Source organism: Hypanus sabinus, chromosome 15 (assembly GCF_030144855.1).
Source record: "Hypanus sabinus isolate sHypSab1 chromosome 15, sHypSab1.hap1, whole genome shotgun sequence".
Lineage (NCBI taxonomy): Eukaryota > Metazoa > Chordata > Chondrichthyes > Myliobatiformes > Dasyatidae > Hypanus > Hypanus sabinus.
The window spans coordinates 15,007,147-15,033,044 of NC_082720.1; the positions used below are offsets into that span (position 1 = coordinate 15,007,147).

At 41.3% G+C, this 25,898-nt stretch overlaps 1 long non-coding RNA gene across 1 annotated transcript in view; it reads left to right on the forward strand.

Annotated features, from left to right (window-relative positions):
* The window catches only part of LOC132405127 (uncharacterized), a 64,309-nt gene extending 40,647 nt beyond the window's left edge, over positions 1–23,662 (forward strand). The window contains exons 4-6 of the long non-coding RNA XR_009515769.1: positions 15,658–15,762; positions 20,259–20,303; positions 21,892–23,662. This is a non-coding gene — a long non-coding RNA (uncharacterized LOC132405127). The remainder of the gene's footprint in view (positions 1–15,657; positions 15,763–20,258; positions 20,304–21,891) is intronic.
* Positions 23,663–25,898: the final 2,236 nt, after the last annotated feature.

Here is a 25,898-nt window from a genome sequence, read left to right on the forward strand (position 1 = left end):
AACATTCCACTATTTAGGAAATAGAAATACACACATACTTGCAAATACAATTTGTGGATTTGCTTGTTTTAGACAACAGCACTACAATATCATTACATCTTAGACATTTTCAGGGTTTTCACTCAAGAGGTTAAAATCACATCAATCTTCTCAATGCAAAGGAAAAAAAAAATGTTGTTTTTTGTGAGGGGGATTGGAGGGGTACTGTTGATATTACCTTACACCTAAAACTGTAGTTTCTCTCCAAGAAAATAATCAGCTGTGGCCACTAATGATTAACACCAATGAATCCACAAACTGTACTTTAAAGTTCTTGCACAAACAAGAGAAAATCTGCAGATGCTGGAAATCCAAGCAACACACACAAAATGCTGGAGAAACTCAGCAGGCCAGGCAGCTATGGAAAAGGGCACAGTCAACGTTTCAGGCTGAGACCCTTCTTCAGGACTGGAGAAGGAAAATGAGGAGTCAGAGTAAGAAAGGGAGAGGGGAAGGTGATAGGTGAAACTGGGAGTGGGAGGGATGAAGTAAAGTGCTGGGAAGCTGATTGGTGAAAGAGATACAGGGCTAGAGAGGTGGGGAATCTGACAGGAGAGGACAAAAGGCCATGGAAGAAAGAAAAGGGAGAGGACCACCAGCAGGAAATGATGGGCATGTAAGGAGACAAGGTGAGAGAGGAAAAATGGGAATGGGGAATGGGGAAGGGGGGGAGATACATTACTGGAGGGCTGAGACATCGATATTCATGCCATCAGGTTGGAGGCTATCCAAACGGAATATAAGGTGTACTCATCCAACCTGAGTATGGTCTCATTGTGACAGTAGAGGTGGCTATGGACTGGCATGTCAGAATGGGAGTGGGAAGTGGAATTAAAACGGGTGGCTACTGGGAAATCCTACTTTTTCTGGTGGATGGAGCATAGGTGCTCAGTGAAGTGGTCTCCCAGTCTACGTTGGGTCTCGCCGATGTGCAGGAAGTCACATTGGGATCATTGGATACCAATAATACTTGCATTCAAAACTGAATTTCAGTTGAATATGTCTGCCTTTAGTACATATACGGAGAACTGTAGATATCAGAGGTATCACAGCCACCTAAGGAGATCATGTGGAATTAGGCACAGAAGTGCTCAGACGAGAGTTTTATTCACCCAGTGTTTATAGGAATCTACACTCATGGCTCAACTTTTCTGAGGTGTGTGGTCTACCCAGACTGAGCTTCACAGGTCTGGAAAGACCAGAGAGATCTGTGGTTTCAAGTGCAGCTCATACATATTCCTTGGTTATTATTGCATTTAAGGGCAAAGCACTGTCAACTTTGCTTCCCTGGCCTCAATCGCGGTACAGACTACTACCACTGATGTGTGACACATCCTGTGTGGCACTAGGAATTTTAGCCAGCTCCCTGCACAAGGCAAGAGATTTGCTTTTGGAGCAACAGAGCAGGCATTGTAGTGTTCCCCAAAATACAGGCATTGATGTTGTATACCCATGTAATGTTACTTCTCCCAGAAACCATAAACATGTGAATTTGTGCGCTGTCAAATACTCATCAGGACATGGACATATGACATAATCAAGTCAAGACAAAGAATATAGAGGTTCAAAGTTCAAAGTAAATTTATTATCTAAGTACATATATGTCACCATACATAACCCTGAGATTCAGTTTCTTGTGGGGTACTCAATAAAACCATGATAGAATAATAACCACAATAGGATCAATGATCCTCCGATGAGGACTGGCCCATGGACCTTTGGATTCCTCCTCCTGAAGTCAATAATCAGCCCTTTGGTCTTGCCAACATTGAGTACGAAGTTGTTGTTAATGCACCATTCAACCAAAGATGTTTGTCTCCCTCCTATATGCTGATCCACCACCACCTTTGATTCAGCCTACGACAGTGGTATCACCAGCAAACTTGAAGATGGCATTGGAGCTGTGCTTAGCCACACAGTCATGAGTGTAAAGCGAGTAGAGCAGGGGGACTAATCACACAGCCTTGTGGTGCACCTGTGCTGATGGAGATTGTGGTGGAGGAGATGCTGTTGCTAATCTGAACTGACTGGAGTCTGCAAGTGAGGAAATTGGGGTATTGAATTGCACAAGGAGGTACTGAGGCCAAGGTCTTGAAGCTTAGCTTTGAGGGAATGAATCCTGAGTTGTAGTCTGATGTATACATTTTTGCTGTCCAAACCCCATTCTCAATCAGCAAGCCACCAATTTTCCTGTGCCGTATTCCCACGACACTACCAAGCATCCACAAAATTAAACTTTGATTTTTATTTAAGCTCACTCAAGTAATCAGAAAAAGAAGATCCCAATCTACATTTAGAACAAAAGTTTCCTGACAACCAGACCTGAAAAGCCCTGGATGATCTCTGTGACTCCCTTAATAAGACAACAAGCCTTCTGCAGGTAATGTTCCCCACCATGCTTTTAAGATCCCCCTGAACAACTGAGGGCACTTTGTCTATCCTTATCCATCATTACTGCATCCATTCTTGAAGCAATCATTCGCCGGGAAGGGGAAGAGGGTTGACTACATTGTGTCCCATCTAAGGACTGCTTCCTGAGTTTCTATTTGCAAGGTTAGGTTCCAGCATCTATAAGGTCTTGTAATAGGCCAGAGGAATGCAAGTTAATAGAACTAACATCAACCAATCATCAGGGAAATTTGACAATGCTATACTGAGAACCTTTCATGGGAAGATATTAATCTTTACAGATTTTTTTAAAGATTGATATACACACACAAGTATAGTGTTTTACTAGTGCTAGTGTTTTACTAGCACTAGTAAAAATCTCCTTACCTTAGATATGGATCATTAATGAAATAATTTTTATGTAAGTTTGGGGAAATCAATAATAATGCACTGGTGTGCATGAATAATGCTTCAAATTTCAGTGCCCAATTCCAGTTGATGATTCACAAGAGTTTTTTGAAGTAGTCTTTAAATGTTTTAAGTTGCTGCAGTAACCAAATCAAAAGCATAACATTGATTATTTTGCTTCAAAATTGGATTATAAACTTTATTCACTGGTTGTGTATGAATAGATTGAAATCACGCAGGCAACTTCTTTGAACTGTTTGCTTATCTGAGTTATTGGGCGTGCTTCATATTCTGCCACTTGCATGAATGTTTCTCTTGCCATCCTCAATTTTCAATTGAGGAGCACAACCAGACCTGCATTTGACTCACCAGTAAAATATATGCATTCCTGAGGGAAGGGATGGCGGTCAGGCATCCTTACTGTAAAGGCAATTCTATTATCTTCACACTACCATCACAGAGAAAATACAAAAGGCTGAAAGCATATATCACCAGGCTCAAGGACAGCTTCTATCCCACTGTTAGAAGACTATTGAATGGATCTTCTGTATGATAAGATGGACTCTTGCTCTCATCATCCATCTCATCAAGACCTTACACCATACTGCTTGGATGCTCTGCACTTTCTTGTTCTGCCTTGGTGTACTGATGTAGTGAAATGATTCGTATGGATGGTGTGCAAAACAACGTTTTTCACTGCTCCTCAGTACAAGTGACAATAATAAACCAGTTACATAAAAGCACACCAAGCTTCATATCCTGGTGTACCACAAGAACTTTCAAATCATCTTTTTAAACAGGCTGAGGTAAAGGAAATGCCATTCACATAGAAGCTCAAGCAGAACTGAGTATAATTAATCCACACAAAAGCCTATGTGTGTCTGTTTCATCCTCCTGAATTCCTGTGGACAACCTGTCAAAAGGAATACATACCCCAGGAAACAGCCATCATGGGTCCATCAATGAGTCCCAGAACCGTACTACATAGGAACAGGCTCTTCATCCCACTACATTTACCCATCACCCACACACTCCTCCTACTGTCCTCACCCACTCATTCTGCCTCCGCTTTATCAAATTGCATCATCTTTGACCCCTTGTACTTTCACCTGTGCCCCCCCCCCCCCCGCCAACCTTTGTTACTGTTTGCATTTTCCCTCCTCACCTAGATCCACCTATTGCTATTCTTTTGGAAAGAAGATGTTCCTAACATTCTCAGCATTTTAGGAACTGCTTCTTCCCCTCCACCATCAGATTTCTGAATGGACAATGAACCGATGGACACTACCTCAGTATTTGTGTTCTCTTTTTGCATGAATTATATAGTGCTTATGGTAATTTATAGTATGTTTTCATTTTGCACTGTACCACTGCCACAAGACTACAAATTTCACAATATATGTCAGTGGGTAGCAGTTAGAGTAACTCCATTATAGCTCAGGGCATTGGAGGTCAATTCCAGCACTGTCTGTAAGGAGTCTCTATAATCCTCCCATGGAATACATGGGATTTTTCCTGGATGTTCCCGTTTCCTCCCACAGTCCAAAGACATAGCAAGTAAGTAAATTGGTCATTGTAAATTGTCCTGTGATTAAGTTAGGTTTAATTGGGATTGCTGGGTTGGTGTGGCTCAAAGGGCTGGAAGGCCCACTCCATTCTGTTTTGCTAAATCAATAAATAAGCCTGATTCTAATTCTGGCTCCAACCATTGCCCGAGATCTTTCTGCTGGCTATATCACAGCCCACCTGAAAAGTCTCAGCATTGACTGTTTATTCCTTTCCATAGATGCTGCCTGATCTGCTGAGTCCGTCCAGCATTTTGTATGTTATGCTAATTAAGTTGTTGTGAGTGCGATTTTTAGATTATGTGAAATGAAAGTTTCAAGACAAATTTGGCAATTTCAAAGGTAATTGTGAACAAAAGTGATCAGCTGTGATTATGGGAACATGCTCCTCAGAGTACTTGCCAAAGTGCTCAAAAGCGTGCAGAGTTGATGAGGGGTCTAATCTGTACTACATTCAAAGTTGAAAGGAGAAGTGAAATAATGGAAACATCATTGAGTTGCACCACTCTGTGAGCTTTGACCTGGGGAGGGTTACCCAGGGTTCAGAATCTGATCCGGTTGTAACCCACGTATGCAGGTACTTCTGATGTTTAAGATGTGGTATTTGCTACTGTACCTTTCTGCACATTCCAGGAAGCACAATAGTCAAATCAACTGAATAATCAGGACCCCTTTCCTCATAACCTTACTTAGGGAACTATTTCAGAATCAGGTTTGTTATCATTGACTTTTGTTATGAAATTTGTTGTCTGATGGCGCCTGTATAGTACACGACTTGAACAAATTGCTACATGTAACAGATATAATAGATAATGTAAAAGAAGAATAGTGAAGTGGTGTTCATGGATTCATGGGCTATTCAGAAATCTGAGAGCTCTGTTCTTAAACTGTTGAGTGTGGGTCCTCAGACTCCTGTACCACCTCCCTGATGGTAGTAAAGTGAAGAAGGCATGCCCCGGATGGTGAGAATACTTAACGATGAATGCTGCCTGTTTGAGACACGGTATTTGGATGATGCCTTTGGTGGGGAGGCTTATGTACGTAATGGAGCAGGTTGAATCTACAATCCTCTGCAGCATCTTTTGATCCTTCAAAGTCTTGCTGACTTTGAATACTTGGTTTTTGTGACACCACTTAACCACCAGACCTATCTCACTCCTGTACAATTTCCCATCATCATCCATGATTCTACCATCAACAGTAGCATCATTAGTGAACTTAGAGATTGTGTTTGTGTGGTCTCTAGCCATACAATCATGAATGTAAAGAGTAGAGCTATGGACTAAATACACATTATTGAGGTGCATCTATGTTGATTGTCAGCAATGAAGATATGTTATTAACATTCTGCACAGACTGATCTTCTGAGGAAGCTATGGATGCAGCTGCAGAGGCCTGGGCTTAGAAGCATGTTGGTTGGTACTACAAAGCTGTAGTTGTTAAATAGCTGCCTGATGTATTGATGTTGTCTAGGTGTCCCAGATCGAGTTGAGAACCAGTAAGGCAACATTTGTTGTACACCTGTTGTGATGGTATGCAAATTGCAGCAGGTCCAAGTCCTTGCTCAGGCAGGAGTTAATTCTAGCCATTACCAACCTCACAAAGAACTTCATCACAGTAGATGTAAGTGTTGCTGGGAGATAGACATTGAGGTAGTTCACCCTGCTATACCGGTATGATTGATGCCCTTTTGAAGCAGGTAGGAACCACTAACTACATCAATGAGAGGCTGAAGATGCCCTTGAACACACCAGCTAGTTGTTTGGCACAGGTTTTCATTACCCTGCCAGGTGCACCCTTGGGGCAAGGGTTCACCCTCTTGAAGGATGCTTTGACAAAAGTATCTGAGACAGAGGACACAGGTTCACCAGAAGCTGTGAGGATTCACACAGGTGTAGTTTTATTCTCCTTTTCAAAACGTTCACAAAACATTTTGAGCTTATTGGGGAGTGTAGCATCACTAACAGTTATGCAATTGGGTACTGTCTTATAGGAAGAAATGGCATGCAAACCCTGCTGCAACTATTGTGCTTCCTTTTGTGTCTCTACCTTCAAATGGAATTGGCTCCCAATAGATGTATCTGGAGTTCTGGTAGAGATTGGGGTCATAGGTTTTGAATGTCACAGATCTAGATTTCAGCAGACAGAGAATCTTTTGGTTCATCTAGAGCTTCTGGCTTGGGAAAACTCAGTATGCTCTCGAAGGCACACATATATCAGTGTAGGGCTTGGTTAAAAAAAAGCAAGGATGGAATGCTGAGGCTATCTTGGGTACTTGGGTCTCAGACCATATTGTGGGCAGCTTTGGGGCTTTTGTCTAAGAAAACATGTGGTTGCTTTGGAGAGGGTCCAGAGGAGGTACAAGAGAATGATTCTGAGAATGAAAGGGCTAACATATGAGGAGTGTTTGAAGGCTCTAGGCCAGTTTAGGAGAATGAGAGGAGATCTCATTGAAACCTATCAAATATTGTGGTGAGTTTAGCATCAGAAGACACAGTCTCTGAATAAGCGTATGTTTGAATATAGCTTTTTTTCCAGCCTCTGTTATTGTCTCAATATTAGTTTATCCAAACAATTCATTGCAAGATCATAAACCATATGGTTCTTTATCCTTTCAATGTGCATTACATCTGACATTGGATATTCATTTATTTTGTTTTGTTCCCTGTGTTGATGTCAGTGTTCTAAAAAAGATTTGCATTGAATAATTTATTTGGTGATTTAGGTGGATTGGCCACAATCTACACTTTGAATTTATGAGATGAAATGAATAAACTTACCTAATGTCAATGACTTTTCACCCCCAGGCACCATTAGAAAGCACTTTATACAGAGCTAAATCATTCACCTCAACCGGTTTTGTGACAGAAGTCTGGCAGCCTTTTGATCTTTTTTTGAAGCTCTGCTTCCAACTCAGGATTTGACTTTTATATCTTGACCTTTTTTAATCATTTAATCTCTGTGTCACGACAATTTACAGTGAAATATTTTCTTTTAGACATTGGAGTTAAGTAAGTTGACCCTTCCCCCTCATAAGTAAACAATATAACCTGTGCCAGTCCTTTTGATCAAGCATATAAATTATTTTGTGTGAATATATTTCAGAACATAATATCGGCAAGTCCATCAGTAGCAAAATCAGAATCAGGTTTAATATCACTAGCATATGCTGTGAAATTTGTTAACTTTACGGCAGCAGTACAATGGAATACATGACAAATATAGAGGAAAAATATCAAATTACATTAAATATATATATATATGTCTATTACATAGTTAAGTTAAAATAAATAGTGCAAAGAAAACAAATAAAAAAGTAGTAAGGTAGTGTTCATGTGTTTAATGTCCATTTAGAAATTAGACGGCAGAAGGGAAGAAGCTGTTCTGAATCGCTGAGTGTGTACATTAAGGCTTCTGTACCTCCTTCTTGATGGTACCAATAAGACGAAGTCATCTACTGGGTGGTGGAGGATCCAGAATGATCAACACTGCCTTCCTAAGGCACCACTCCTTGAAGATGTCTTGGATGTCTAGGCTAGTACCCATGATGGAGCTGGCTAATTTTACAAGTTTGCGTAACTTCGATCTTGTGCATTAGCCTCCCACCCCCATACCACTCGGTGATGCAGCCAGTCAGAATGCTTTCACAGTATGTTTGTGGAAGTGTTTGAGTGTTAACAAACCAAGTCTCCTCAAACTCCTAATGAAATATAGTCACTATCTTGCCTTCTTTATAGCTGTATAAGTTAGTTAAGTCCAGGTTATTGACATCCAGGAACTTGAAATTGCTCACCCTGTCCAATTCTGATCCCTCAATGAGGATGATTTGTTTTACCTCGTCTTATTCTTTCTGAAATCCATAATCAGCTCTTTGGTCTTGCTGATGTTGAGTGCCGGGTTGTTGCTGTGACATCACTCAACTAGCTGGTATATCTCCTCTTGTATGCCCTTTCGTCAGCATCAGAGATTTTGCCAACAATGGCAGTAACATCAGCAATTTTACATAGTGGTTCTAGAAAGTTTGTGAACACTGTAGAATTTTCCCTATTTCTGCATATATGACTTAAAATTTTATCAGATCTTTAGTTGAGTCCTAAAACTAGATAAAGAAAATACAATAACACAAAACATTATACTTATTCATTTATTTATTGAGAAAAATGATCCAATATTACGTGTCAAACACGAGGAAATCTGTAGATGCTGGAAATTCAAACAACACACACAAAATGCTGGTGGAACACAGCAGGCCAGGCAGCATCTATAAGGAGAAGCACTGTCAACGTTTCAGACTGAGACCCTTCATCAGGACTAACTGAAAGGAGAGATACTAAGAGATTTGAAAGTAGTGGAGGGAGGGGGAAATGCGAAATGATAGGAGAAGACCAGAGGGGGTGGGATGAAGCTAAGAACTGGAAAGGTGATTGGTTTCAGTGATCTAGAGCTGGAGAAGGGAAATGATCATGGGACGGGAGGCCTCGGGAGAAAGAAAGGGGGGAAGCACCAGAGGGAGATGGAGAACAGGCAGAGTGATGGGCAGAGAGAGAGAAAAAAGCCAAACAACTAAATATGTCAGGGATGGGGTAAGAAGGGGAGGAGGGGCATTAACGAAAGTCAGAGAAGTCAATGTTCATGCCAACTTACTTTAACTTTGCCTCCAACTTTCACCCGCCCTCAAATTTACCTGGTCCATTTCTGACACCTCCCTCCCCTTTCTTGATCTTTCTGTCTCCATCTCTGGAGATGGCTTATCTACTGATATCTACTTTAAGCCTACAGACTCTCACAGCTACCTGGACTATTCCTCTTCCCACACTGTCTCTTGGAAAAATGCTATCCCCTTCTCACAATTCCTCCGTCTCTGCTGCATCTGCTCTCAGGACGAGGCTTTTCATTCCAGGACAAAGGAGATGTCTTCCTTTTTTAAACAAAGGGGCTTCCCTTCATCCACCATCAACTCTGCTCTCAAACGCATCTCTCCCATTTCCCCCACATTTGCCCTCACCCCATCTGCCTGCCACCCCACTCGGATAGGGTTCCCCTTGTCCTCACCCCCCCACCCCAACAGCCTCCAGGTCCAACGTATAATTCTCCGTAACTTCTGCCACCTCCAACGGGATCCCACTACCAAGAACATCTTTCCCTCCCTCCCCCTTTCTGCTTTCTGCAGGTATTGCGCCCCACATGACTCCCTTGTCCACTTGTCCCCCTCATCCCGTCCCACCGTACTCCCTCCTGGCACTTATCATTGTAAGCGGAACAAGTGCTACACCTGCCTTTACACTTCCTCCCTCACCACCATTCAGGGCCCCAGACAGTCCTTCCAGATGAGGCGACACTTCACCTGTGAGTCGGTTGGTGTGGTATGCTGCGTCCAGTGCTCCCCATGAGGCCTTTTATATATTGGTGAGACCCGACACAGACTGGGAGACCGTTTCACTGAACACCTACGCTCGGTCCGCCAGAGAAAGCAGGATCTCCCAGTGGCCACACATTTTAATTCCACCTCTCATTCCCATTCTGATATGTCTATCCATGGCCTCCTCTACTGTCAAAATGAATCCAAACTCAGGTTGGAGGAACAACACCTTATATACCGGCTGGGTAGCCTCCAACCTGATGGCATGAACATTGACTTCTCTAACTTCCGTTAATGCCCCTTCTCCCCTTCTTACCCCATCCCTGATATATTTAGTTGTTTTTTTCCTCTCTCTCTGCCCATCACTCTGCCTGTTCTCCATCTCCCTCTGGTGCTCCCCCCCTTGCTTTCTTCGTAGGCCTCCCGTCCCATGATTCTTTCCCTTCTCCAGCTCTGTATCACTTTCGCCAATCACCTTTCCAGCTCTTAGCTTCATCCCACCCCCTCCAGTCTTCTCCTATCATTTCGCATTTCCTCCTCCCCCCACTACTTTCAAATCTCTTACTATCTTTCCTTTCTGTTAGTCCTGACGAAGGGTCTCGGCCCGAAACGTCGACAGTGCTTCTCCTTATAGATGCTGCCTGGCCTGCTGTGTTCCACCAGCATTTTGTGTGTGTTGTTCCAATATTACATGTATTTGTTGGGAAAAGTATGTGAACCTCTGGGGTCATGACTTCTACAAAAGCTACTTGGACCCAGGTGTTTAAATCAATGAGATGAGATTGGAGGTGCCCTGCTCTATTAAGAAGATGCACAAAGTCAGCTTACTGACAGAGCCTGCTCTTCTTAAGAAAGATCTGTTTAAGAAGGGTCATGCTTCAATCAGAACAACCTTCAGAGGACCTTAGAGGAAGAATTGTAGAGATTCATGTAGGTGGAAAAGGTTACAAAAGCCTTTCTAAAGACCCGAGTGTTTATCAGTGCACTGTAAGGGAAAATGTCTACAAATGGAAGAACTCGGTACTGTTGCTACTCTCCCTAGGAAAGGGCATTCAGCAAAGATCATACAAAAATCACAAAGTACAATATTGAAGCAAGTGAAAAAGAACCCAAGGCAAGACATGCAGAAATCTCTAGAACTTGCTAAAGTTCATGTGTCCACTATAATAAAAACACTGAACAAGAATGGTGTTCATGGAAGGACACCACAGAGAAAATCACTGCTTTCCAAAAAAAAAACATTGCTGCATGTTTCAAGTTTGCAAACGACCTCCTGGATGTATTAGAACACTTCTGAGATAATGTTCTTTGGACACATGAAACACATTGTTTTGGCTGAAATACACATTACGTTTGGAGGAAAAATGGCATGGCACACCAACACCAAAACCTTATCCCAGCTATGAAGCATGGTGGAAGGAGCATCATGGTTTGGGGCTGCTTTGTTGCCTCAGGGCCTGGACAGCTTGCAATCGTTGCAGGAAACAATGAATTCAAAATTGCATCAAGACATTTTACAGGAGAATGTCAGGTTAACAGTCCATCACCTGATGGTTAATAAAAGTCAGATAATGCAACAAGACAATGATCCAAAAGACAAGAATAAATCAACAACAGGACAGTTTAAAAAGAAAGAAATGTGTTTTGAAATGACCAAGTCAAAGAACTGGCTTTAATCCTATAAACATGTTGCAGAAGGACCTGAAGCAAGCAGTTCATGCAAGGAAGCCCACCAACATCCCAGAGTTGAAGCAGTTTTATAAGGAGGAATGGCCTAATGGCCTAACATTCCTCCAAGCCGATGTGCAGGTCTGGTCAATAATTACCGGAAACGCTTGGTTGAAGTTATTGCTGTACGGGGTTGGGGAGGGTGGGGGGTGGTCACACCAATTACTGAAAGCAAAAGTTTGCATACTACTTCCAAAAAAATACATGTAATATTGGATAATTTTTCTCAATAAATAATTGAGAAGTATAATGTTTTTTTGTGTTATTTATTTAATTGGGTTCTTATCTAGTTTTAGGGTTTATGTGAAGATCTGATCACATTTTAAGTCATATTTATGCAGAAATAGAGAAAATTCTACATGGTTCACAAACTATCCAGCACCACTGTAGATGGCTTCTGAACTGTGCCTAGCCAAACTCAAACACTGGTATAACACACACAAATTGTCTAATATTTAATATAACTTGTAGTGAAACGGATTGAAAGCATAAATGTTGATGGTCTCATAACATCTTGTTTTGATAAAACTGCTCCTTAATTTTGTAATGCCAGATTTTGATCTTTTTTCCCAGAACTAAGAATGCTTAAAAATTATGATTTATTGTTTGACCAAACACATTGGCATGGTTAATAATTGGAGACCTGTGATTTTCAAACCCATTGTTCGAACATAGAACAATGAACAGCTCAGAATCAGATTTAACATCACTGGCATAGGCCGTGAGATTGGTTGACTTTGTGGCAATCAGTCCCTTGACCTGCAGTAGTACAATGCAATACATAATAAAAAAAACTGTGAATTATAATAAGTATATATATATATTAGTTAGTTAAATTAAATAAGTAGTGCAAAAATAGAATTCAAAAAGGAGTGAGGTAGTGTTCAATGTCCTATCAGAAATGGTATGACAGAGGAAGGAATTTTTACCTGAATCACTGAGTGTGCGCCTTTAGGCTCCTGTTCGTCTTTCCTGATCGTAGCAATGATAACAGGGCATGACCTACGTGATGGAATCCTTAATGATGAATGCCATCTTTTTGAGGCATCGCTCCTTGAAGATGTCCTGGATACTATGGAGCTAGTGTCCGTGATGGAGCTGACTATGTTTACGACTCTCTGCAGCTTATTTTAATCCTGTGCAGTAGCCCCCTGCCCAGCCCCAAACTAGACAGAGATGCAGCCAATTTGAATGCTCTCCACAGTACACCTGTACAAACTTGTGAATGCTTTTGGTGACACGAGGTCTCCTCAACTTCCTCATGAAATATAGCTGCTGCCTTTGTCGCTGCATCAGCATGTTAGGTCCAGGTTAGGTCAGAGATACTGTCACCATGGATCGTGCCCTATGGCACACGATGTGCCAAACTAATTAACTCAGTAATTAAACACCTAAATAAATTAATCTCTTCTGCCTATACAATATCCAAATCCCTCCAATGTTAATGTACTCTGCTAAGAGCCTTTTCAACACTTTTATTCTTATTTCCCTCATCTCCCATTCCTGGCAGCTCACCCCAAGCACTCAATACTTTCTATGTAAAAATTAAAAAAAATTACCCCATGCATTTCCTTTGAACTTATTCCTTCTAAATGTATGCCTTTGAATGCTAGGCATTTTGACCCTGGGGAAACAGCAGTCTATCTATAATTCTCATAATCTTATAAACATCTATCAGGTCTCCCTTTGACCTCATCGATCCAGACCAAACTATACAGGTTTATCCACCCTTGTGGCACATGATCCCTAATCCAAGCAGCATCTGGTAAACCTTCACTGCAACTTCTTCAAAGCCTCAGCATCCTTCTGGTGACTGGGTGACCAGAAAATTCAATATTCCAGATAAGGCGTAACCAGAGTTAACTCTCGAACTCAATGGCTTAACTAATAAATCAGGTATGCCTTTCTTACCACCTGTCAACGTGCAGCCACCTTCAGGGAGCTGTAAACTTGGACCCCAAGATCCCTCTGTATATCAACAGTGTTAAGTGTCATAACTGGGGGGCATTGAGAACAGACCCAAATGCAGGACACAGACACTGAAATACTAGGAACAGGATGGGACAAAACTAAAGGACAGGACAGGTCGCAGACTAGGCTAGGGAAGCAGGACCAGGACGAGGGACTGGGAACAAGGAGCCTGGGCTTGGACTCCGAGCCTGAGACTGGACAAGGACCCAGAACCTGGGTCTTGACTCAGGCTCGGACCCCAAACCGGGCAAAGATGTGACAAGGCCTGGGGTCTCGAGTCTCAGGGTCTCAAGGCTTGGGTCTCAAGGCTTGCATAACTCGAAGGCTGACTAGGAACTGTACATCAACATAGAGCCGGGACTTATCCTTCAACAAGCCAGGACTCAACGTTCAGTCAACATCAAGGTGGGGCAGAACCATACATCAGGTAACAGCAGAATGGCTTGACTTACCAGACAGAGGTAAGGACAAGACAAGACAGATTCCCCCCACAGGGCAACAACAGAACAGCCTGACTTACCCCACAGAGGAGAGGGCAAGACAAGACAGGTCATCCCACGGGGCAATGGCAGAACAACCTGACTTACCCCACGGGGCAAGGACAGGAAGAGACAAACACCAAAGAACAACAGACAGTTCCATCTCTGCATCAGGGATGCTCCAAGTCACAGTTACAGCCAGCAACCTTGGCTGGCTACAGAAATAACCAGATCCCCACCTAGCTCAGGGTGGCTGACAGCCACCCAGCTGCCAGATCCATACCACAATGACAGCTTTACATTTGATCTCCCAAAGTGTAACACCTCACACTTGACCAGAATCAATTCCTATCTCCCATTTCTCTACCATATTCACAAAATCTATATCCCCTTGTATCATTTGGGAAGCTTCTACTCTACCCATAACACCACCAGTCTTTGTATCGTCTGCAAACTTACTAACCCACCCACCTACATTTTCAAACAACACATACAAAATGCTGGTGGAACATAGCAGGCCAGGCAGCATCTAGATGTGTTCCACCAGCATTTTGTGTGTGCTGTTGTTTGAACTTCCAGCATCTGCAGATTTCCTCGTGTTTGCACCTACATTTTCATCTAATATATATGTTACGTATCCCGTAACTGGAGAACTTACCAGCAAAGATAGAGAGGTCCATTGAAGTCTGATGGCACTATTTTCAAATGTTTTTATTTATAAAGGGGCACAAAAGTAAGGTTAATGCAAACATTCAGATAGTGCACATCGTCAATACTCAATCTAAAGCGCGGGTATAGTAATAATCATCATTAAGAAGTAATCTCGGCTGTTGTCTAGGGGATAATATTTTTGTCCATTGGAAATATAAAAAATCATTCAGAAGTCTGCAGACTTTAGCCTTTCGAGGAATCGTTGGGTTTCACGTGTTTTAGAGGGATCGGTGAAAACAAAAAGAAAACTTGCCCGTGTCTTTATGAAGCCACTCCATTAAAATCAAGGGGAGCGTTGTTTTCCCCGTTGTTAGTTCGAAGTCCTTCTCGGTATTGTCAGCCACCCGCTCCCCAGGCAAAGGGGTTAGGAGCACACGTGGCGTTGAGTGGCTTCCAGCTCTCCCAGGAGCGTTGACCGAGCAAGTTCCTCTGGTGCATCGCTGGGGTACCGCCTCCTGCAGTCCCCTTTTATCTTTACTTGCAGAGTTGTAGATGTCCATCAAAGTAGGGGGATGCACTCTCCACCCCCACATTGCCCGAGGGTGTCCAGGTCCATGGTAGCTGTCACGTAGCAGGGACACACAGGTGCCTCTAAGAACAATGGCCAGAACCGTTGCATTGTCTCTCACTTCCGAGACCCGAATTAATAGCGATCTTGCGATTCTCCGGAAGGACAGGGCTGCTCCCGCTCCTTCGGCCCCTCAGAGTTGTGGTACCTTCATAACATATAGAAGCAAACACATTTTGTGGGTCTGGATTCACATAATCAAAGTGTCCTCCCACTCCAGACATTCAGTCATCTCTCCCTCCAATCAGACAGAAGATACTAAAACTTAAATGCTCGTAGGACCTGGTTCAAGGACAAGTTCTATCTTCCTAAACACTACTAATGATGAACATCCATCCAGAATAAATCCTGTTAACCACTAAATTGATGTCTTCCATAGGAAAGCTTATTCTGAATCCAAACAGCCAACTCACCATAGATCTCATGCTTCTTGATTTTCAGATGAGCTTACAACGAGGGACCTTGTCAGATGCCTGACAAAAATCCATACAGACAACAACCACTGCTCTACCTTTTGTCACCTCTGTGAAATACTGAATCAAATCAGTAAGTATGACTTGCCAACTGTCTAATTTGGCTATGGTTTTCCAAGTGCAATTTATGTCTGTATATTTATTTGAATTTCAAGAATATGTGTAATTCTTTATAGCACTTACTTTCCGTTTTTGAGTTTTATCTGTATTGGTGTAAGTGTTGTTTACCAGTGGCTGATGAGATCAGCCTCACCAAAAAAAAGTGTCATGTAATGGTTGTAATGGAGGCTTCAGCACCTTTGGTGAAGTATCAGGAAAATAAGTTATTGATAATTATTTCAGATAGAGCGGCTTTTAACCCATTTGATTCCTTTGTCGTTTACCCTTTTTCTTAACTTGAGAGCAAGAAAGACATACCAGATAAGAGAAATAAATAAAAGTGAGAAGGTTGGAAATATATCTCAAAGCACCGAATAACTTTGCCCTGTGTTATATTGCTCTGCGTTTGATACATCAGATATAGTATACACAATGTTATCAGATCAAAGCAAAGCTTGAATCAAACACGTAGAGAGAGTAAACATCAAGTAGATAAATACTGTAGCTCACACTGCAAATGTCTCTCAGGACACTAAGGTTATGAAAATACTACAAAACGTAGCAGTTTTTTTAATTTTATGCCTTCCTTTGATTACAGGACAATTGTAACTTGAGTACAAAGAGTAAATATTTAATCTTTAGAAATATAGGCTGTACAGTTAATGACACTTTAACATTCAATGGCAGTTACTTGCTGTATGGTAATTACTTTGAGTTGTTAAAGACATTCAACCAAAATCATCATTAAGTGCTAATCTAATATTAGCTCAATAGAACCCAGTAAAAATAAATACAGACTACTCACAAAATTTGAGTCACTGATGAGCAGGAATTTTATTTCCTTCTGTCATAAATTATCTATTCGCTTCTTATAGATCTGAAGTTCAAGAGGTGAATGGAACAAAGCTCTTCATAAGCTTCAGTGTGGGGATCAACAGACAAGTACAGGAAATTGTCTTTTTTAATCAAATTCGTATCATGAGTAAAGTGGATTGAGGCATATAACCAGGCAAAGAGCAGTGTAGGATACATCACATGAAAATGTAACTAAAATTGTGATTTACTTGTGCTCTGTGTTCCATGTTATGATTTAATAATTCTCCTATCTAGATGGGACAGTATCAAAATTGAAGTGCAAATGCCTAATAATAAATTCTACTTTTAGAAAATTCAGCATGGGATTGTACTGTATTGGTAATTTCTTCTACTGTGCTGCTTTGTGCTTGTGTAAGCATGGAACATTAAATGACACAATGCACACATTCGGAATAGATCCTTTTTCACTCTGAAACTTGTCTTCTCCAGATAGCCACAAATCAAAGAAAGAACATGAAAGTCATTCAGAGAGGAACATCAAACCCACCTCCCACACACATCAATCCCCAAAACCTCCTTACCCGCAAAAAAAGCAGAATGAGAACATCAGTCCCCAAAAATCTCCCCCTTCCCCGCATAAAAAAACTAACAGAACTTTAACCCCCAAACACCCTCCTCTTGCACAACAAAATGGAAAAGGAACAGGCAATAAAAATTACAGAATATAAAAACCATATGTCTGAAAATGTCCACAGTCCATTATCACAGTAGTCCAATCCATTAACGCAGAACCACAATAACATCCTACAATATCACCAACATTCATTGAAAGAGAGGGTCACCACAAGAGCACAATGGCCACAGTGAGCGACACAGTGGTAGGTCATGCACAGAATCCTTCTCGGCAGCAATTTAAAAGGAAGGCAGCTGGCGCTGAACTCTTGCTTGCCTTCTGCATTCACCTCAGTGTCTCAATCTTCCTCAAGAATGAGTTGCATATGGATATATGCTTTAAAAATAAATGAACCCTTGATCCTTTAGGAAGAAGGATTAAGGCAACAGCAAGATGAGGTAAAAATTAAACGTAGTATTGGAGCCCTGTTGTAAGTTATTTGAATCCTTTCTATTCAATGCAATGGGACATATGCGGTGTCCAGCAGGGGTGAAGGGGTTTGTCAAGTCCATTCTATGACAGCTTGCTCATCTTTGCTCCCCACCGGACACTCAACTCTCACCTGTCAGCATGTGATAGTGGCCACACCCCCGGTACACTACTTTGACAGGCAGACTAAACCGGGCGAGGATCACTAGTACCCCAGTGAGATAGGGACGTGCCTATGAAGTCACCTCTGGCTGAGTGGGTGGATGAGATCTACAGAGAGATCCAATGTCAAGGAAGGGGGTACTGCAGAGCTCCGTGGGGAGAAAAGGGCCTGTCAGGGAACAGAAGATGACATGGTCATCCACTGCAACCGAAAAAGGCCTCAGTTTGTGACACTTGCTTGTACCAGTGGGCCTGGACTTCTGAGGTCAAGAGAGTGGAGCTGCCCCAGTGCAATGGGTTTTCATTTAAAAGCTCTCCCGCACAGGACTCCTGCCATTCTGGGACATGACGGACAATCATGACCACTGCCACGTTCAGTACAATCGCCATATTCTCTTGCAGTGATCTCTGTGGATCTTCACAAGCTGAAGTACAAGCATATTCTTTCACACTGCAAGAATGTGCATTTTCTTCATTTGAAATTAACATTACGATGATGCACTCTCCTGAGTATTTATTCTAACACTTCCAATGTTCTTGTTACGTTTCAGTTGCACCCAATATATCACACTGGTTGTTTCCTGTAATATTTTACTAATTAAAGTTCACCATTTGAAATATTTTCCAGACTGATTTCAATCTACATGGCATTTTGTGTCAACTGCTATTTATAACCTATACACATAGCTGTTTTTAAAAATCATTCACTTCCATTTGTCTGCCAGTAGCTGGGCACGTGCCACTGTTTTTGAACATCCTCTTTTATTCATCACAATAGTCAGAGTGCCACTAGCTGACCACTGAACCAATAACCACAGGAGACTTTTCATTTCTACGTGACCCGTTGTTTCCTGCCTAGAGGAGAATGTCTTGTGGTACCTACTTCACAGTAACTGCAGTAACAGATGTCTGATTACCACCCTCACAAGGCCAACTAAAGATAAAGTTCAAGCTTGTATCATAAAAATAATACTTCTATAAGCATGAAGCCTAAAGGAGAGGATGTCAATGAAAATGACTGAGACTAGGCACTCTACAGATTTCTGAATGGATAATGAACACATGTGCACTACCTCACTATTTTTCTTCTTTTTTTTGCTACCTATTTAATTTAATGTTTTATATAAATGGCTTACTGTAATTTATAGATTATCATGTATTGCAATGGACTGCTCTGCAAAACAATATATTTCATGACAGACGGCAGGGATATTAAACCTGACTCTGATTCAAAACGTCAGTTATCCTTTTGCCTCCACATTTCCTACCAAACTTGTTGAGTTCTTCCAGCAATTTGTCCATTGTTTTAAATAAGATATTTATTAAACGAGAAACAAAGCATCATGTCACTTTATAAATGTTTTACGTTTCAGTTAATAATAGTTAAGTCATTGGCATGGTGCTTAAAATTATTGCACTGCATGAGAAAATTTCAAGGCCACTATTGCCTTGTATTTTAATGCATGGAAAGGCTACATTCATCTTCTGTAGATGTTTGCATTACCTTCAGCCAGAAAAAAATTAAGTAAATGATTCATCTTGGCTCCTTTCTAAAGTCGCCAACACGACAGAAACCATTTTTCAGCCAATTTGATTCACCTTATCTAATATAAAGAAGTGGAAGGTACATCAGATACAGGAAAAGCCATGGGACTAAACAACATCCTGGTTATTGTCAAAGTTTTGAATTATCCATCCTTCCCCAGCACAGTACACTTACACAACCATATAGGAAATCATCCCGTTTCCAGTGTCCACAAACCTAGGTTTCTAATAGCCACTTCATCACTCTACCTTAACTCATCAGCAGAGCGATGGACAATGCAATCTACAGTGTTTTCAGTTACTGCTTACTCAAAGCTTTCTCAGCAAAATCCTCCGAATCCACGGGCAGCAAAGGCAGGCCCACATTACTCTCATCATGTGAGCTAACGTTGCCCAGCATGGAGGGATTAAATCCTGGGCAGGCCAGGTTACGCTTTTGTCTGACAGTAAACTTCTGCAACATGCTTTCCATTTTATTCTCTGAACAGGAAGAAATTATCAGACATGTAAAGATTCACCAAGGTGTTCAAAGTCTCCTTCAAGAATTACGCCTTTCTTAATGATTCTTGGTACCTTGGTACTCTCTGGCCCATCAAAATGGAGAAGGAACAGTTGGGGTGACACTAAGAACAGAGTCCATGCAATGTAATCACACAGAAGTCCTGCATGAACAACAGAAGGTGCATACCACCTCAGAGGGTACCATCTGTGGCAGACTATGGTTCCCACATTGGCCTCGGTATGCAGGAACTCACAGAATCAAAGGAGAAACAAGTCATCCTTGAGGGACTGAGCACAAAGAAAATAAATAGCAGCAAAAACATGCTTTGTTTCATTTTTTCCAGGATTACTGAACCGACAAGATGAGAGTTTCCACAAGAAGAAATTAAGTAAGTTTGATCCAAAGTCATAACGTAAGAACATAAGAAATAGGAGCAGGCGTAGGCCACCTAGGCCATCGAGCTTGCTCTGTCATTCAATAAGATCGTGGCTGATCTGGCCATGGACTCTTCTCCACCTGTCTTTTCCCCATAGCCCTTAATTTCCCTACTATGCAAAAATCTTGTCTTAAATATATTTATTGAGGTAATTCCCACTACTTCATTGGGCAGAAAATTCAGAGATTCACCACTCTCTCAGTTCCTCCTCATTTCTGTACTAAATCTACTCCCCTGAATCTTGAGGCTATGTCCACTAGTTCTAGTCTCCCCTACCAGTGGAAACAACTTTCCTGGCTCTACCTTAACTACCTTTCTCATAATTTTATGTGGTTCTGTAAGATCTTCTCTTGTTCTTCTGAATTCCAGCAAGTACAAACCTAGGCGACTCAATCTTTCCACATGGTTTAACCCCCTCATCTCCAGAATCAACCTGGTGTACTTCCAAAGCCAGTATATCCTTCCTCAAGTAAGGAGACTAGAACAATGCACAGTGCTCCAGCTGCGGCCTCACCTCATCCTGTACAATTGCAGTATAACATCTGAGTGCTTCAAATTTCTTGACAACTCAAGAGCATGAAAATAAATATATTTTTCTCTGTAATATAGAAAGCTAAATCCTGGGAATTAGTTATTGTTATTTTTGGTAAATAATTAAACTTGCTTGTAAAGGTCATAGTTCAGAACAAAGCCTCATGTTTCATAACCAATGTAAAATGGATGCCAAAAGCAGTTTTTATGGGAATTGGCAATCTCTGAACAAACTCATTAAATCATCTTTGCATTGACAAGCAAGCTGCTATTATTGACACAGGACCAGACCAAATGGAAATTTTTCAGCATATTCAAATGTTATATGGTCATAGAGGACATTCTATTTAATAGCTAGTATGTCAAGGCCATTCCTTGTTAAAGGAACACAGATATTTAGATAAAAACTAAGTTTTTATAAGTTTATAAGTATTTATAACTAAGTGTTTATAAGTTGTGAATAACATGAAAACTGGGTGTGGGATTATGATTTGTGAGGAGGAAGCAAAGCACTTTAACAAGTGGACTGAATGAACATTTTGATGGCCAGTGCAGTATAATGCAGAACCCAGTTCGTAGGTACAGCATAACATTAGAACAACATATGAATGTTGATTGATATTCATGTACAAAGGAATCTAGATGGCCTTGTACACCTGAAATAGAAAGCAAGCATGCAGATACAACAAGCTGTGAAGAGGACAGAGAAAATATAGGTTTTCATTGCAAAAGCTTTTGAGTACAGGAGCAAGGATGTCTTGTGGGGGTTGGCCTTGGTGAGATCACATTTGGATTATCATATACAGGCTTGGTCACATCATAGAGGTGACTTTAAATTATGTATATTTTCCATAGAGGCCAAGAATTGTTCACAAAAGGGTGCCGCAATAGTTATATGATTAGTCTTAAGTCTTTAGAGTTTTGTTTTCATTGTGAATGCTCTGGTTTTAATTTGTACGTTTTTTGATAATGAAGACATTGCTATTTACTTTTGCGTCCTGTGTTGTAGTGATTCTACAAGATAGCCACCAGCAAGAGCAGGTGAACAACGTCAACATTGCACTTAATGTTCAGGAGTGATTGGGAAAGGTGACATCTATCTGATGTACAGTAGAGTCTGTGTCACGTGACTTCTATCTGTTCTACTGTCATATTCTAAATGATAGCTATAGTATCTAATGACTATAAATTCAAAAACAACATGGACCATGATCAGGCATATGATTTTAGCTGAGAAGATGCCTCCCAGCCTGGGAACAGAATCAGTGCACTGGGATCCTCAAGAGAATCTACGCGGAACATCCCAAGCACAACCAGACAGGAGATATCTCCCTCATTATTTGCTAACATGGTCTCCTATCCCTCCCCTTCCTTCTTCTGCTGTAACTATATCCTGTTATGAATAGATAGTGTACACTCGACCAACATGGCGATTTAAACTCTCTATGCAGAGAGCTAAAGGAAACCTCCTTATCTGTTCCTTTACTGAAACATAATATCAACAATCTGTACGTCATTCTCCATTGGGCTCTAGGTGGCTTACTGACCTCTACAATAAGATCAGGAGTCTGCAGATGAACGAGGACCCAAGAGCTGAAAGAGGGATAATTGTTTTTACTCTCCAGAGCCAGATCTCTTTTTGGTAAATAAAATGGGCACTATGGATAATCTCAAGATGAAAGACTCCTTGAGTAATCTGGATACATGGGGATCAAGAAAACTCTTCGCCCTGCATATGGAGAGGAATTGCATTTTCAGTGACTAATGGTCCTTATGCTTCCTACTGGGATATCAGATAAAGGCAGTCCATCCCTGAAATTTCAGGGAATCCATATTTCTGGAAAATTTTTCAACACACAAGGAGGGTCTCTACACAAGGAGGATTGTGCACTATAAACTAGATTATCATGAAGAAAGTGGCATGATCCAGAGAGTATGAACTTCAGGCTGACAGGGATCTGTCACTTCATGGACAGAGCAGCCTGGGCACATGAGTGTACCTAGAACTATTACTGTAGATTAGATCTTGTTCCCTACTAACATAGAAAACAATCATTTGTGTGTGACCCTCCTCTGGCAGTACAAACCACCTATGGCTCTATGCTCTTTCTCCTACTTGTGCAGTATAACCAGCTGGCAAAAACCTGGCAAAAAAAGTGAAACTCTGAAATTCCGCTTTATTTAAGCCAATATGTGCAGTACAGTTGCTGTATGATTCTTCTTGCCCCGAAGGGATCTGACATGAAACATACAACAACATGTAACCACAAGATACATTAGAAGATCCTTGTTGTGAAGATGGGATATGATGGCAGATGTCAATGTGTCTGTTCTTCTTAACTTTCTAGGCTTGCAATCATTCTGGATGACTATGGCCAATCTGCACCATGCATTAGCGAGGCCAGTAATGCTCAGAACTTAGAAAACAAAACTTTGAGAGTGCTGTTTCTTAGTCCAGAATGCAGTCCAATGTCAGTGGGCAGATGGTGAGTCATGTCCATCTGCGTACTCCCTTTGCTTCATCTGCTACCTCATTGCACAACAGGAGATATGAGCAATGTTTTCCCATACTGCTAGAAACATACTCTTGTCACTCTGTTGAATTTCCATGTTATTCTACTATTTCATAAATTAAATCATGATGGTGTTGTGCAGCAAAGGAAGCAAATGTTTTAAGATTGTGGTGGAAAGTCAATATTTTAGGTTAGAGGCTCTTTGTCAGAGATGGCACATCTGTGGAACGAGAAAAAATGGGAAGCAGAGTTTGACTTGAAACATTGATACAGATAGAGCCTTACCTGCTGAGTATTTTCAGCATTTTATGACTTTGTTTTACTATTGATACAGTGGAGACTTGATGGGTAGGGAGGGTAAGTGGTGGTTGCTGAAGCATCGTTTCTGTGCTACATGATTCTGTGTCTCTATGACTTTCAAATTTCTAAGAAAGTAATTAAGGTTTAAGGTCATTTGATGAAATGCAGACTGTTCCCATTTCAAAGTTCATAGGAAATTTATTATCAAAGTATAAACTGTATATGGCACTATATAATACCCCGAGATTCATTTTCTTGTGGGCATACTCAATAAACCTGTAAAATAAGAAGCAATGACAGAATCAATGAAAGACCACCCAACTAGGGCATTCAACCAGAGTGCAGAAGATAACACCCTCTGCAAATAAAAAAGAAAAAAATATATAATAAATAAGCAATAAATATCAAGAACATGAGGTGATGAGTCCTTGAAAGTGAGTCAATTGGTTGTGGGAACATCTTGATGATGGGGCAAGTGAAATTAAGTGAGTGACTTATCCCCTCTATTCCCTTCAAGAATTTTATGGTTGAGGGGTAGTAACTATTCCTGAACCTGGTGGTGTGAGTCCTGAGGCTGTACCTTCTTCCTGATGGCAAAAGCAAGAAGAGAGATGTCCTGGGGGGTGGGAATCCCTGATGTCACTGCATTCCTGCAATAGTTTTTCATGTAGGTGTGTCCAGTGGTTGGGAGAGCTTTAACCATGATGGATCAAGCTGTATCCACTACCTCTTGTAGGATTTTCTGTTCAAGGGCATTTCTGTTTCCTTGGGAGGCTGTGATACAGCTGGTCAATATACTCACCAGTATACATCTATAGAAGATTGTTAAAGTTTAAAATGTCATGCCTAAACTTCACAAATTCTTAAGGAAGGAGTGGAATATTTGGAATATATCTGTCTTACACTTCCCTCATTTTTTGCAGAAACTCCAGCCGTTGCTGCTCTGCTGTCCTTCCTGCTAGTGTCCCTTTCCAGTAAACTTTGGCCACTTCCCCTCTCATGCCATTGTAATTTCCTTTATTCCACTGAAATACTGACACATTGGAATTTAGATTCTCCTTCTCAAATTTCAAAATGAACTCGATCATATTGTGTTCACTGTTCCCTATGGGTTCCTTAACCGTAAGCTGTCTCATCACCTCCAGATCATTGCACAACACCCAACCTTGTACAGCCGACCCCCTAGTGAGCTCAACAATAAGCCATCCCTTAGACATTGTACAAATTCTCCCTCTTGAGGTCCAGTACTGGCCTGGTTTTCCCAATCCACCTTCATGTTAAAATCCCCAATGATAATCATTACCCTTCTGACTCGCCTTTCCTATCTCCTGCTGTAACTTGTAATCCACATCCTGGCTGCTCTTTGGAGGCCTGTAAACAACAGCCATTAGGATCCTTTTATCCTTGCCATTTCTTAACTCAACCCATACAGGCTCTACATCTTATGTCATCCCTTTTTAATGATTTAATATTATTTCTTATGCACAGGGCCACAGCAACCCTTCTGCCTACTAACCTATCTTTCCGAGATACTGTAGATCCTTGGACGTTCAGCTCCCAATGGCAGCCATCCTTTAGCCAAGTTTCAGAGATGGCCACAACGTCATATTTGCCAATCTGTAGCTGAATTTCAAGATCATCCATTTTATTTCAAATACTGCATGCATTCAAATGTAACACTTTCAGTCCAGTATTTGTTGCTTTCTGTTTTAACTGCACCACATCTCTATTGCTCTGTAATTCATCCCACTGGCTGTGATTATGCCTCATCTCCTGCCTGTCCTTTCTGTCAACTCTGTTGCACTCTATCTTTGATTTATTTCTGTTTCCCTCTTCCTCAGCCCTATCACCCCAGTTCCCATCCCCCTGCCAAATTAGTTTAAACCCTCCCTATCAGCTTTAATTAAAGTTGCCTGCTGGGATATTGGACCCCTTTGGATTCAGTGTAACAGTTTAATTTTAACTTCTATATTTTGTTGCTCTGTACTGCTACCACAAAACACCAAATTTATGACATCTGTCAGTGATACTAAAACTGATTCTGCTTCTGATTTTGATGCTACCGATGAATGGCCAATCCTGAGGATATTGGCAGTGGTATCCATAAGCAGTTGTGGTATAATGTGATGCTTCAAGTCAGCACATGATGCTTGGTCTTGTGCATCTCATACTATAATGAGGTGGTGAGCAGAGGAAGTCCCTT